The sequence below is a fragment of the Trachurus trachurus genome, assembly GCF_905171665.1.
Source record: "Trachurus trachurus genome assembly, chromosome: 3".
Lineage (NCBI taxonomy): Eukaryota > Metazoa > Chordata > Actinopteri > Carangiformes > Carangidae > Trachurus > Trachurus trachurus.
In genome coordinates, this window is record NC_139893.1 from 40,398,907 (window position 1) to 40,414,830 (window position 15,924).

The following is a 15,924-nucleotide window of genomic DNA, read 5'->3' on the forward strand; positions in this document are numbered from 1 at the left end:
TGAGCAAGCATGAGGCAGTTTTGGGGTTTTTAACATTAAAAAGTCCCCATGTTTCAAAGCTAAATTGGGCTTCATAGGGCTTTTGAACCCTGAAAGAGAGTTGACACTCGCAGTTTTTTGGGGGGGATGGCTCTGCATGCCTGAGGGAAATCTCTTCAAATGTACCTCTGTATTCACCAGACTCGAGGGGTGGGCAGAAAAAGTGAGAGTGAGTAGGTAAAGTTTTTATTTCAGAACGCCTGGGTCCAGGTAGACTTTCTGATATTCAAGGCCACTTATCTTGACATCTGTTCCATGAAAAGATTTCAGAAAAAGAATAGCTGCAGGAAAAAAAAATCATTGTGATGTTCTCGTGAGCCCCCTTTGCCCCAAGACCCCATGGTTGTGGTTGGATTCTGAAGCGCTGTCATGAGATGATGGCAAGCATATCTTATTATTTAATTTGATATCCTTTGAAATAATGTGGATGTTATTTTTGCAAGTAAAACTCTGATATCAGGGTGACAGAATAGGGATTTGATTTTGCCACTCTAGATGTAAATAAAATATGTTTGAAATGCATATTTTACTCCACTTGGCTTGTGCTGAGGAGGCAGAAATATGGTGCAACCATGAGTGTTTCATTGCATATTCCGCACCGAAAGAAGTAACGCCTCACTATGGGCACAGATGGAGTGAGCTGAAGAAAAGTGCAAAGTGCTCAGTTGGTGAGCATCTTGGATCTTTTTTTTATGCTTCAGAGACCAGTTTTATTTATGGATTGACTTTTTTTTCTTTCTTTTTTTTTTTTTTTTTTTTGCACCATCCGAGCAGGTTTTCCATAAGCATGGGTGGTATTATGATGGCAGCGGAAACGGTGGGTGGGACTGAAAGGGGCAAGATGAAGAAGAAGTGTGAGAGGTGACACCTCGAAAAGCATGTCTGCTTGCACTCAGCTCATATCCCACGCTCTGTCTTCCAGCTGACTGGATTTCACTTTTAAAAAAATGCTTTTTTTTAATGCAAAAAAAAACAAAAAAACACCATCATTTTTTTCCCCTCCATTTCTCTTAATTATAGTAGATGCATTGATATTTGTTCTTTTGTAGGAAATAGGATTTTACCCAGGAACATCCACATTTTTGCTTGACAGTCCTTAATGGTAACTTCATTTGCATTCATTTAGTTTCTTTTAGTCCACAGAAAGACAGCCTGCATTCCTCACACAGCTTCACTTAGACCCACATAAGAGGGTAAAAGGGGGGTTTAGAGGGTGCAGGATGGATGGATGGATGCTGCTTGCCAAGTATTCCTATGCATTGCAGAGATGAAAATAAAAAAGCTGGTGGAAAAAAAGAATGGGGCGCCGTACGTGTTTTTCATCGGCAATGAAAATGTTTGGAGAGCTGCTGGAGCCTGTTCAAGCCTGCTTGAACACAGACTCTGTCTTTATGTGCACAGGGCATGACATGTGTGATGCAGGCGAGGCTTGTGGAAATATGTCACTTTGGTGAGCAATCGGGCTATGCAGGGGAACGTATAAGAGAAACAAGGAAAGTGACGATCAGGATCATGAGTGGAGTGTGGAGCGGATCCTCCCTGGACTGAGCTGCCCTGAACTCTGTGTGGAAGGGCCCAGGGGAGGGTGTTCAGACCTCCTCTTCTCTCCACACCATGCAGCGCCTTCACAGCTTTTTTCTTTTTTTGATTGGTGGATACAAGCTGTGGAGGTGTCAGATTCAGAAGTTGTGTATGTGTGAACGTGCACATGCATGATTTCAGGGCAGCGTGGAGACATTTGACACACTGAGATTGAGTCTGATGAGGCTTGATTGATGATTTGAAAAGAAAGAAGAAGAAAAAAAATAATAGCCTGCAGTGTTTCAGTGGTGGCTCCCTGCTGTTAGTGTTGATGTGTAGTATTATGGAATTGTCTTTTATACAACTGACTGCATCCTGCTGTAGGCGATGCTGTGTGTGTGTGTGTGTGTGTGTGTGTGTGTATGTGTGTGTGTCCATTCTTCTAAGCCCTAGAATAACTTGTGCTCCAAGGTCAGTGATGAGTATCTCTGCTGATGCTTATTCACACACACACACACACACACACACACACACACACACACACACACACACACACACACACACACACACACACACACACACACACACACACACACACACACACACACACACACACACACACACACACACACACACACACACACACATCCAGGAAGGAGAGGCCAAACAGCACTACAGCAGCATGTCTTCCACTCTACACACTTCCAACACATTTCCTTTTATCCTCCCTCCACCTCACCTGTCAGCCTCCTTGCACCTCAGCACTGCATTTTTAACACTCTGCTTTCAATTCCCGCAACATTACAACCAGGGAAACCAAATGCACATCTCCATGCAGCTATTGCGTCAAGGCATTTGTCTTTGATGTTCTGGATATATGTATTAAATCTCTTTCGAGGCGAAGGGGATCGCGCTTAAAGCTTGGAAATATGGCAGTTTGTATGAGTGGAACAAAGATTACACCGGCGCAGACAGAAATCTTTCTTTGGATGTTTTAGAGATAGGCACATTAAGTCCCACATATACAATTAAGACTCATCAGAGGTTGATTTTGTTTGGAGGCACTCGGCGTAGCATCTGCTCTCTTTGAAGGCAGCACGCTGCAGATGGACTGGAGTAATTGCTAATGCCACACTGTCAGGACCGTCCAGGTGTTGTGGAGATCTGTTGCATCCTTTTCTATTAGGGTTGAGTGATTGATTAGATTGCCTTCATTGTTACTTTGTCTACCTCACTATTCCTGATATAATCATTTCTGCACCTCTTGTTTAGTTTTCCTCTGTGAGCTCTTTTTGGATTAAAAAACCCCCACCGCTACTGCACATTCACCCTCAGTTAATATATCCATTGCATATTTGCAAATTTAATTAAGCACAATAAATAAACAGTCATGATATTAGTGGTGTTTAAAGACTTGCCCACTGAGGGTATGAAAAGCTGCACACTCTATCATCCCCCCCGAAGCCTATTCAACATGTATGGTGTGTTCTCTCCCAGTTTTTGATGTCTATGTTTGCTGAGGTTTGTTTATTCTGAATTATACACAGCATCTGCATCTTCCCAGTCACGGCTAATGAACTTTGAAACCGAGTGTTTCATGTGTACATGGAGAGATTGGTCTTCTCATCATGTAGGATCCCTAGCTGAAATTGGTGTGGCTGTGCTCGGCCCGCTATTGAGACTCACTGAAGCATTTCAGAAAGATATTTACATGCGTATATATGGAAATAAGATTTTTTTTTAAACTATTATTTAGCGCTCATGACAGGCACAATCAATCAGCTGTTTATCAATCAGCTTATTATCCAACTAATAAGCTATAGCTGAGTTTTTCATAACAGCTTTTTAATCTTTCCTGTCATGTTTTCTCTTAAATTTCAGCTCTGGGCTCTTCAGACTTGATCAGACTCTAATGATCTGTCATTTCCTTCATTAAACCTGAACCTGTCACCATTATGTGCCAGAGTTTGTTTTTGTCGTGTTGGTATGATGGGTAGCCGACGTTTAATTTACCACATCATCACGTCTCCTGACGAGGTAAACAATAACAAATGCCCACGCCGATGCTGAGTGACATCATCACCCTGCACCAGACATCTGCGTCTCCAGAAACATCTGCTGCTCCCGAGCTGCCGGTTCCATAATCATACATGCGTTAGCCTATACGTGGGCACACACGGGCTCAGACACGGGGCCTATTAGGAGTCTCATGGTGAGAGCAGTGCTTCATCACCGTCTGTCTCTCCACAGATTTTCAGCCTGTCCATGTAGCCTGCACTTTGAAAGTCAATTCCCTTTAAGTCCAGGAGTCAAGCAGCTCCTTTGTGTAGCATGGTCTGCTGCCGGAGCCGCCTCATTGTGTCTGCTGCACAGTTTCACCACCAACAACAGCAGCAACGCCACCCGGCCTCAGATAACTTCACCCTGATCCGCGCCACAAACTGCCTACATACTCTTAATGTGACTGTGTGCAAATGCTTTAACAATCCTCTTTAACGCACAGCTCACTTCTAGACTCACTGGTGCAGAAAATGTTTTTTTTTTTTTTTTGTTCTACCTCAGCTTCATAGGGGTATAATTTGAAGCAGACACCCACGCACTGTTTTAAAGATAAGTACTAAATTATGCTCAGGAATAAGTCTGCTCACTGCTTGTATGTTGCCGTTTGACACGTTTGAATTTCCTTCCCCTAGCCCAATGGAAAAGTAAGGGGGTGTTGTGGAAAATGGTGTGCTTTTTCATTATTGTGCTATAATGAAAAAAAACTACTGATCAGTTTTTTCTTTAATACATAAATAAATGGAGATATCCTTAATCGTTTTAAAGTTGGTTAGAAAACAGCATTTAAAGTGAATGCTACCCTGCTGAGGTCTTGTTTTCTACAGCGTCTCTCACCGTCATTTCTGCAGAGAGGAAGACGCTCAATCTTCTTCTTGCCCCATCCTCCATCTCATTTCCCCACTAGCTGCACCACTCGCAGGGCTGAAGCATAAACAGAGCAACAGGGCCACCGATAGCATCTACAGATGTGCCGCCAACGGCCCCAGATAAGAACCAGCAGCAGCATGCCCCCTCTCTAGCAAACAATAGAGCTCCCACTGAAATGTGCGGTGGGAAGATGGAGAGAGGAGAAGGGGAGGGGAGGGGAGGGGGGTGATAGGAATGTGTGGAGACTGATTGAATGCAACTCCGAGAGTAATGCGGGGAATGAGAAAGAGACGGCACAGAGGCGGAGGAGGAGAGGCTGAAAAATGGGGAGGAGAGGGTGGAAGAGAAGGAAGGAGAGAGAGGTTATCCCTTCACCTCCTAAATATCTGTGTGTCCATCAACAGCAGGACATGGGCGCTAAGCTGCTTTTCTCTTTTTCAGGACAAAGTGGTTTTTTCATACCTTGTTGACGGTTTCGGCGTTTGACGGTTGACCGTCAACCATCTTCCGGTGGAAGAAAAAAACGCTGAAACCGTCAACAAGGTATGAAAAAACCACAATGGTTGATGGTTGACGGGTTCGGCGTCAAAAACGAGGTATGAAAAAACCACTTTGTCCTGAAAAAGAGAAAAGCAACTTATCTATTCCATACGGACATAATGAACTTTCATAGTATAGGACATGGGCGCGCTGGCTCCTTTATCTGGATGGCCTGTTGAGTTAGTGGAGGGTGGAGGGCGGAGGGTGGAGGGGGCCCTTCATTCCAGAGGGGAGGGGGGAGGGGGGAGGGGGGAGGGAGGGGGGCGAAGGAAACAAGCAGCCGACGAAAGATGTGAAGGAGGAGGAGGAGGGAGGATTTGATTGACGTCTCCTTCATAATCCCACAGGTGACGTCTGTGACATTGGAAGCTGCTCTGCTCGCCGCTCTTTACCTCTAACCCCCCCCACACACACCCTCCTCTCTCTGATAAGGGAGCGAGGGAAAGAGGCGGGGGGAGGGGGGGTTGTAAGGGATGTATGGTCGTAGCGCCAACACATTTATCTGCGCTGGCGATAATGGGAGCAGCCGCCGCTAACGGTCTCCCATGGCAACGACCTCTGTCGAAGGTTAGCCTCAAAAATGGGCCAAGAATGAACTAAATACCCGGTGATGAAGTTTAGACACCTAAACATCATTAAGGGCGCCTGATGCAGTCAGTATTGTTTCAACTAGGACTATTACCTGTAATGAAATGGGGCTCTTTAACCCCCCCCCCCAGCTGAGGAGTGGGTGTGTGACTGGACAGGTGGGAATCCAGAGGAGACATGTGATACCCTGGAACAAGATGGTAACACTTTATAACAAGTACACATTATTAAGCATTAGTTAAGCATTAATAAATACTGAATTCTTCATTTATAAAGCATGAATACTTATTAGCATTTAGTTTATAATGAGTTAGTGCTTAACCCTATGAGTAAAACATTTTAACTGTGTTTATACACATACACATGTGTTATAAATGATGAGTTCAGTATTTAATGCTTAACTAATGCTTAATAGTGTGTACTTATTATAACGTGTTACCCAAGAGATTAAACGCTCAAGCGCTGACTCACAACCTGAGGATGTTCAACACAGACACACAGCCAAGAACACTATGAGTCGATTGATTGACAGAAGATTCATCCCTCAGTTGTTTGTCATTATTTTCAAGCTCTTCACTTGGAAATGGTTTGTGGCGCCGCGTTTCTGTCATGTGATGGTAAACACAACATCTGTGCATGTGACCTGTTCAGTCAAATGATAAATGAAGAAAAAAAAAAACATCTCTACCTCTGGGAAGTGATGTCGAGGATTCTTTCACAATTTATGCCAAATGGTTGATTCTCAAAATCTCAGAATCATCCTAAAGATTGATGATTAAAATGATCATTATTTGCCAGTTACTCATTTTTAATCTGTCACCATGTCGTATCGTGACACTGTGAAAAGTGAGAAATGACCTCTGCTGTGTGGGCGTGGCCTCTGGCCGACTGCTTTGTATACCATTTGTTGCAGACTGTATACGCTGCGTGTAGTCAGTAATTACAGTTGGATAAATATTTGTTCTTCAGTAATCTGTATTAGAATCAAATATCTTCTAATAAAAATCAGACGCATATAAAAGTGTCACAACTGATAAAAAGCACAGCGATGGAATGCAAACAAATGCTGCGCAAAACGGAAACCGGCTTTTCTTCTCATTAACGTTCCCATGGCAACTGACCCATCCCTGTTATGTGTCCGTCTCCATCCGTCACATCTCCAGCAGCCTCCTTGTAGTCTCTCCTCTCGTCTGTCCCCCACAACAGGCAATCAGGAGCTGTCAGAGTGCCAACTGTGCCACCAGCCTCATTGTGATGTGTCACTTCCCATCTCCACGCAATTGTTTGTGCGTGATTTCATTGTTGGCTGATTTTGTTTTTTCTCTCTCTCTCTCTCTCTCTCTCTCTCTCTCTCTCTCTCTCTCTCCAATCAAACAGGTGTCTTGTCATGCTAGTAACATGTATGATGGAAAGACTCTCTGATATCTGTATACAGGTGCATCTCAGTAAATTAGAATATCATAGAAGAGTTAATTTCCAGTAGTTCAAAAAGTCAAATAACCCCAACCAAGTATTGAGTGCATATAGATGGACATACTTCTCAGAAGGCCAACATTTCCGTATTAAAAAAAATTCAATTGGTCTTTTGTAATGTTCAAATTTTCTGAGATACTGAATTTTAGATCTTCATTAAATGAGCCATAATCATTACAATTAAAAGACATTAACTAAATAAAGACACGGTAATCTATATAATGTGTTAGTTTCACTTTTGAATTGAATTACTGACATAAATAAACGTTTCCATGATATTCTAATTTATCAAGATGCACCTGTAGAACAAACCTCTTTCAGTGTCCTAACGTGCGTGTTGTACGTCCTAGTTGTAAAGACAAAGTGATAAAACATCCTCTGGAGGAGGTGTAGATGTGTAGCGACGAGGGTGTTGCTGACAGCCGCTGTTGGCCCAAATGTTTAGAGGAGCCTTCTTCACACAACATCTGGTTTGCACCAAGAGTAGTGCAGCGGTGGAAAACTGTCCGTCCCCTGGCTGAGAGGTTGAAACCCCGGAGAGTTTTTCTTAACACACATAAAAGGTGACTGTTGGAGGAGATTCACTGCCACTGCTGCTCCTCCGCTTGCATCTCTGTCTTTAACAATGAAATGGCGTATCATTTTACTGACTGCCTGCTGCCATCATTGTCTAGAGGTTGTCATACTGGGAAATGTAACCACGGGCTGATGTGTCAGCCTGTGACACCAGCTCCCTTCTGAGGGTTTGTTTTTTTACAGGGCTCTCTCCAGGCAGCGGCTGGTTACGAGGTCAGGTTCAGCTCTTTCTGTCATCTCCTGCAGCAGCGGGGCCATTTTAACAGGCCAGTAGATACAATAAGAGCCCTCTAGTCTGAGGCCGACTCCCATTCATCTTCTGCCTCTCCTGTCCTTCTGATGTGTGTACACAACAGAGGCGTTTCTGTGTTTAGGGTGCGTCTGGGGGCTTTTGTGTTCTCCACACATATCACAGAGTTCAAAAAGCAGCAGTTCCTCATCATCAGGCTGCAAGTCTTTCCACTCATTAACGTCACGTTTTGGTCGGAGCAAATCGGAGCTGGGCTAATTTTAGCTCAGCCGTAAAGTGGTGTCATTGTTATCTGTTTATTTCAACAGACAGCTGTTTGGATCTGATTAAAACTGTTCTGGATTTGATGAATGAAGCCGGAACTATTTTTCTGGTCCAGCATCACTGGCGTCGTGGCGGTCACCCCGCCCTGCCGGTGCGATGACACGGCCCGACCGTGCATTTCATCATCATCCCCCCCAGTACAGTCAGGCTTGTCAGGCGTCATACATGATGAAGTCCCTCAGTGAATTCTTTATTAGATTCCAACATGCAGTCATTAATTAATCCTGTTTTCATTCTTGTCAATCTTTGGGGAAACATCCCACCTGCCACCACCTGACAGGATGAAGGTTGCTGAGTGAAGAGCATCGACAAGTATCTTTTCCAACACTGACAAGACCTTCAAAGTTTCTATTCCCTTCTCTTGATTTAGTGCTGTTTGAAAGCTGTAAACTGCTCCCCTGAGGTGATTGTGTAGATTATTACATCCATCCTATCTTCCTCTATGAGGCCAAACAAACTTTTAATTTAAATGAAACCCTGAAGTTTTCTTTTCTTTGACCACGTCCCATATTTGTATTAAGCAACAACAAAATAAAGAAGCGAAAGCCAAACTCCCTCTTGGCAAAAGGATATAAAGAATTCATGCTGTGGTTTTCATGTTACATGCACAGCCACTTTAGAGCATCACCAAAGCACCACCCCTCAAAGCGAAATTTCACAATGATCTCGGCTGCATCAGAGAGATTGAAGAACTTTTCCAGCGTGGCGTAAACCCTGCAGCGCCTTTTATTAAGAGTGATAACGGGAGGGGAGGGGTGAACAGTGTTGTGCTTTTTTGGAGGAATGCATTTGAGCGTCTGAGTGGGTTTTGCAATGCAGATCAATTAAAGTTTGGTAGAGCAAAGAATAAATCCAAGCATTTGTCTCAGAGCAGCCATCAGTTTTTTTTATGCATTGTTTATTGCGGATCTGCTTCAGTGGTGTAGCCTGCGCTTATGTGCAGAGGACTCCATGCACACAAGCGCATTAATAAATGAATAAACACACACACAAGCAATGCTTTACCACTGTGAAGTTTATTTTCTTGCACTAAATCCTTGGAACATTTTTGGCCCAACAGTGATTTTTCAGAAACCCAGAGGGAATTGGCTCACTGGCATTTTAATCTATTCTTAAAAGTAAACCCTAAAATTGGATACTTTACACTCACATAAGTGAAATTTATAGTTTATAGTTTTTATAGTTTATAGCTTTAATCTGACATTAGAGAGAAGAAATATCACACAGAATCCGTCCCGTCTGCATAGAAGAAATCTAAATCCCAACAGAACAAGGTGTGGGATGCCTTTTGAGATTTTTTTTTCTGTTTTATGAGGCAATCCAATACAACAGCTCTGGTAGCCATTATATTATCCCTGTGAAGCTTAACCTGTCAGGAGGGTTTGGGTTAAACTCTTCGGTCACTTTTAGTCCTATAAACTGGAGGTGTTGGATTGGATTACTTTATACTGAAAGGTGCTTTATCTATTCCTGTTCACATGAATGAGCTGAAAGAGCAGCTGTATTACTGTGCTGACACAATTAGCAGCTGTAGAGAGGTTGGCAGCCGTGTATTGGATTATATTAGATTGCACAGGTATACACTTTGTGAACCAATAACCTACAGTGCGTCCGTCAAGAGTTTCCCTCTGTGTTTGAGTGAGAGGATTTCTGTGGAAATTGTACATTTGAAATTGTACAGTCTCAAAGTCAATAATATCAATAAGGCGCGAATACTTCAGTGTTTTACTGTAAGAATGGAAGCGTATGTTGGCTGATTAGCATGATTTGCTGTAATAGAGGAAGCCCTTAGAAGTATTCTCCCCTGAAGCTCTGAAACCTTCAATTAGGGAATTAATTATCACTTTCACTGCAGCTGGTCTTAAAGGGAGCACCAACAGAAAGAGGCACTGAACTGAATAAAGCAAAGCACATATTGTACTGGGGAATTTTACAGCAGGGAAATACTCTTAGACCTTGCCTCAGCACACGCTTCTCAAAGCCAATACATCTAATAGACATTATTATCTCCTTATTTTTCTTCTTCTTCTTTCTGAACTACTTGATTACTCTGTCACTCCCCCATTCACACCAACGTCTCAGATGTTCATTGCCATTGATTGGATTTCTCCACACTCTGTCTAATTTGCTCTTCATCTAACGGGTTGGATCCATGTCCGCTTTTTTTTTCTGTTCAGCAAACTGGTTGTGGTTCTGTCGTGTGTTGTGAAATTCATAAATGCACCAACAACAGGATTGTGGATTGTGGATTGTGATTGTCACCGTCTGTGTGTGCAAAACTGTAATAAGGGAGGACACTGTTGAAAAAGGGGAAGTCATAGAGAGGGTGTCATTTATTGTTCAGTTTCTATTGAACAGTCATAACAATAGTAAATATTGCTTTGTAACAGTCAGTGCAGCCGAGGAATTATTCAGTCATCAAGGGACTTAAATTGATCTCTTTCTTTTTAGTGGAGCCACTTTCTTTAAATCTGTCTTGTGTACTTCTCTTTCAGGTATTGATTTCCCAACATTTCCCAGAATGACTTTAACTGTTTTAAGAGAATAGGCAGGAGCTTGCTGGATTCAGAGGGGGGAGCGGTGGTGGTGGCAATAGTGGTGTGATAAGAGCGAGAGTCCCAGTTGTGGCTGTGTTATATTCTGGTCGACTGATTCTGCCCGGCAGTGTAGAAATTGGGATCTCTGTCTCTTTTGTGATGTACGGTATTTCTTCCTTCTGATGTGGAAGAGCTACTCATAATTGCGAAATGTGAAATGTAAGAGACAGGACCCCATCCTGCGCACCTTGACTCCAGGGAGCCGTCACCAAAATGAACTGGGTGTTGGGCGTGAAGATCTGAAAAAGTTCTGAAGTCAGGGGAAATGTCTGTACACTGCTGTTTTAGCTCCATGCATTTTATTTTGTTTAACGGAGTAACATTTAATTGATTATCAAGCTATTAGAAAACACATCCGACGCAGGAATACAGCATAAATCTCTGATAGCGTATCTATACCACTCCATAAGTTCAACCACATGTGTAGCTCCGGTATTTTCCACCACCTTTTTTGCTGTGCTAAGAGGGGGCGTTAGCTGCACTGCTGGAAAACAGCTGAGGAGACTGGACAGTCCTATCTAGTAGAAGGAAATGAACTGGCTCAGAATTGTAACATGCATGGTTGAGCCAGTCTCCCATAAGACCCGCAGGCACAGTTCAAGTCCTGATGTAGTGCTTTGTTTCTGTCTCGAAGACTGAAAATGTGCTGTTGTTTGTAGTTTGTAATAATAATGGCTGCCAAGATGATGCTCAGATGAGATAGCACATGCAGCACTGTTATCTTATTTATCATTAGAAATAGAAGAAATGGTATTTTCATCAGTTGCCAGCATAAAGATTTATGAAAAAGACTCAAAAAAAATGTCACAAACTACACTGATGAATTCAAGTATTCTGGAAATGTGCAAAAATGCCTGTTTATTTCTTTGATTAATTACATACATTCACAGAATGACGTCTTTAATAAAGGAAGTGTAGGATTTAAGGTAAAAATAAGAAGCTGTCCTTAGCCATAAAGATGTAATTTGGGAAATACGACTGAAATGAAAAAGAGTTGCTTTTTTTTACACTCCAAATTTCCACAGTGTAAAATAAAAGATTTCATGTGCTTTGACAGACCACAGCCATATAAGGAGCGCAGCAGCAGCATGTAAGCTCTGAGCCGGTTTGATGTTTTTTTTCCTAATTACTTAAACCGACACGGCTTGAAAACATGTAACATTGAACACAATTGTATTTTTGATCCGAGGTGAAAGGCAGCCATTTGGCAGTCACTTACTAATTCTGCTGAATCTAGAGGGAGATTCTTAAAGCCTTCTGCATATTCCATTAAGCTGCTCATTGTTATTCTATACCTGATTTTAATTAGGAATAGTAGGAACCCAACTGTGTGATTTAAGTGTATGTGTGTGTGGATGTGTCTGCGCGGTTACATGCAGTTTTGCTCCGAGGCGGGGCAGACGCTCGTTACGCCTGTTCCTCGCTCTCTGCAGTGTGGTTCTTCCCGTGCTAATCTCCACCCCATTGATGGACACATTCATTCATTAGCATTCACATGATTATAAGCTCCACTGGCAAAGGCAAGCAGATGATGCAGGGGTTTGGTGAATCTAACGAACCACGCTTCACAAAGGAGAGGAATCTGATGTCTGTAGTGTTGTTAGAATTAGGTAGTATCCCTTTAAGAGACTGAGGAAGTCATGTTGTATTTACAGTCGGTGTTAGTTGCTGCTGCACGAGCTGAGTGAATGCAAGAAGTTACCTGACCATATCACTGAGAGTTTATTAAAGCTTCAAGTCCAAACACACGAAACAGTGAGGACATTGAGTTTCTACAATGTCAACTGCTGAGCCGACTGCTTTATTTTTTGATGAAATCCGCTGCTCGAAGGAGCTTCCCTGACTCCTGCTCCAACAAAGACCATGCCTTTCATTAGCATAAAGCTCTTTCCATCCTTGTGTTTTTTGACCACTGAGACATTATCGCTCTGTACTGGAATCATTTGGCCTCATCACACTCTGGTAATAAGAGTTGAGATTGGCATTGCAGCGCTTCCGTTCGATAGACGGTGCTGAGCAAGGGTGTGGAAAATGAAGCTCCCACCCGGTCCATTCAAATGGAGAATTGTGATTAATTGGAATCAATAGCGTTAGCATCGACACTCACCACTTCCCATCAACTGTGCCCTGCCTTCAGCCACACATTATGCACTGGTGCACATAACACACATGCATCTTGGAGGGAATCATAACGTGAAGTGTCCACTTCATTATCATCGCCTGTTACAAAACTGAACTGAACTTCTGAGAGTTTGGATCCCCAATCTACACACACACACACACACACACACACACACACACACACACACACAGCCTGAAGACACAGCAAAGTGATGAGCTCAGTGAGGATAGATGTGATGAGGTGAAGAGAACAAAGGATCAGTCGATTGAGAGGTGGAAGAAGAGCAGAGTCAGTGCAGACGGAGTCAGAAAGTGCTCCCAACAATCTGAGTACAGGTGGTGGGGGGGGGGGGGGGGCAGCAGCTCTGTCTGTCTTTCTCTCTTAATTCAGGGTTAGGGGTTATTGTCATGGATGTTACAGAAATATGAAACAAAACAAATACAACTCACAGAATCAAATATATACAAGTTTAGTTTATTAGTTTAATAATAATTTATTTACAATAAAATATAAATAAATAAGTATATATATTTATACTGTATACCGTGTGTGTGCTGATGAAGTGCTCTCTCCCTCTCTATCTCTCTTATACACAGTATACAGATTGGGTGTCAAAGGCAGTTGCAAGTTGTTATAATGACAAATATATGCACATAGTTCATATTAAAACTAAAGATGATGATGATAATAATAATAATACATAAAATAAAGAAATAAAAAACAACAACAACAATATTATATCATATCAATAATGGTTGTGATCAGCATCCGTGTGTTTCTCTAGTGTCATGGTAGAGTGTTACATATTGTGCAGCTAACTTTAAAATTGTGGATCTTCTCCTCTTTTTCCCTGATACGATGGATCTCTCTCTCTCTCTCTCTCTCTCTCTCTCTCTCTCTCTCTCTCTCTCTCTCTCTCTCTCTCTCTCTCTCTCTCTCTCTCTCTCTGGGCCAAATGTCAAGTCTCAGGCCGTTACACAAGGTTGTGTGTGGAGCTGCAGCGTTTTAGGTCTGGGCTGCATTAACTCAGGGCCATTGTCTTCAACCTCATCTTCTGAAATGTCATGGCTCCGTGGGCCAGGGAGAGAGAGAGAGACCACTGTCCAAAGTTGTAGTTAAAGCCTAGCCGGCCCAGGCCTCCAGCTTCTCTTTATCAGATTTCTGCCGTTTACGCCGTTTGATCTCTCAAGCAGCTACAAGTGTTTATTGTGCCTTGTAGATACGTGAAGATATGAGTTGTGAATCGGTCGGCACCCCGCGAGGAAATGTCAATTTGTGTGTGTAAAGTAAGATTAGACAAACATCAGCTTCTCTCTGTGTCTTTTCATTCACTATCAGCTATCAGTTGCTGTGTTTTGTCCACTTTGAGAATTAACAGATTAATTTGTCACACACAAACCAGACAAATGAAGAGGATGTATCTCACTAAAATGAACAGATACAACAAACTGTAACATCAAACACTCTTAAAACTCGACCTTCTTTTATGAGTCAGTTTCATTAATGTCATTGCGACACTAAACATTGATCAGTGCAAGTGGAAGGACAGAGGAACGTCTATATTGGCTTGTAAATCGCAGTGTAAAGGAATATTCTGAAATTTTACTACAATACAGTTAACACCAGTAATATGTGATTGACTAACCTGCGATGAAATGTCTTTTTTTTCTCCTTGATGAATTAAAATTTTCACTGAAAGCCTGATATAAATATCCCAGAATCCCTCACCTAAAATTCATCAGACTGATTACTCACACTACGCTACAGCTGCTAATCATAAAAGCAGTGCAGCGCTTCACTGACTCTAATCTAAATAATTCAGCCGAGGCTTTTTTTTTTTTTTCTTCCTACCTTGCGATGATTATACAGTAGGTGATTGGCAGCCTTGATACAAAAATATCTGCACTGGCATCAGCTTAAACCCATATTAGATTGAACCATTGTGCTGAGATATACTGAGAAAAGCTATGTGTGTGTGTGTGTGTCAGCCCACGGGGGCCAAGAGGGGAGACTGTAGCTGTTGCTGCCCTTATCTGAAAGTGTGATTTACCCTGGATTCAGTGTTGGCAGGAGATTTGAGGAGCTGTCTGCAGGTGAGAGGGGGGGCAGATGCCAAATCATCACCCTGCATGTCTTCAGCATTACTTCCTGCGTAAGAGCGTGGTCACAGAAGGCAGCTTGCATTCATAAATAGAAGAATGCGAGCTGGAAACAGACTCTTTTCTTTTATCCTTAGTCACACATATTTTTATCCATTCATTTCTCACAAACAGGCACACAGACTACCAAGGAGACAACCACAGTCAGCCCAGAAACTCAAGAGGCCCTCCATGCTGTGTAATAACACAGCATGATGTTCTTTTTAATGTAGATGGAGAGTGGCCTTCTTAGTTTTTAAAAACAACTTCCTCCTCCACTAGTAAAAACCCAAAGAATACCATTTACAGTTCACACGCTGGACCTTCTTTTTAATGGAACCTATTGCGTGTGTTTGTCTCCAACACGACCCGTGAGTGTTGGTTTCAAATCAATGGCTTCAAACACAGGAAATAATTATTTTGCGTTGAGATGAAAGTGGAGGGTGCAGGAGCACAAACAGCCTTAATGAATGCTGTGTGTCTCCTGCTCTCCATGGCAAATTAGCATCCACCATAGAGGATCAGTGATTGTGCTCCACAACTGTGTGTGGGTTGCAGTGTTTCAGGATTTGTGTGTGCAAGAGGTTGTGTGTCTGTGTTTGTGTGTGTGCGTGTCTCTGTGTGTGGGTTGTCAGTTTACGGCCTCTTCCACTCCTGAATATGGATTGTGTGAGAATGAACTAAATCTTTATCTTGAAATAGTTTGAAACTGTTTTTGTTTGTTTGTTCCATCCTGACACAGTGTGACTCACTGACTTCTTAATGAAGATGCATTCACTGTTCAGCCAGACTATTAAGGCCAGCTACCACTGTGTGTGTGTGTGAGTG

The 15,924-nt window shown here is 42.5% G+C and overlaps 1 protein-coding gene across 6 annotated transcripts in view; it reads left to right on the forward strand.

The window, feature by feature from the left end:
• neo1a (neogenin 1a) overlaps window positions 1-15,924 on the forward strand; it is a 179,654-nt gene that overhangs the window by 76,729 nt on the left and 87,001 nt on the right. The gene's annotated exons all lie outside the window — the stretch shown is intronic.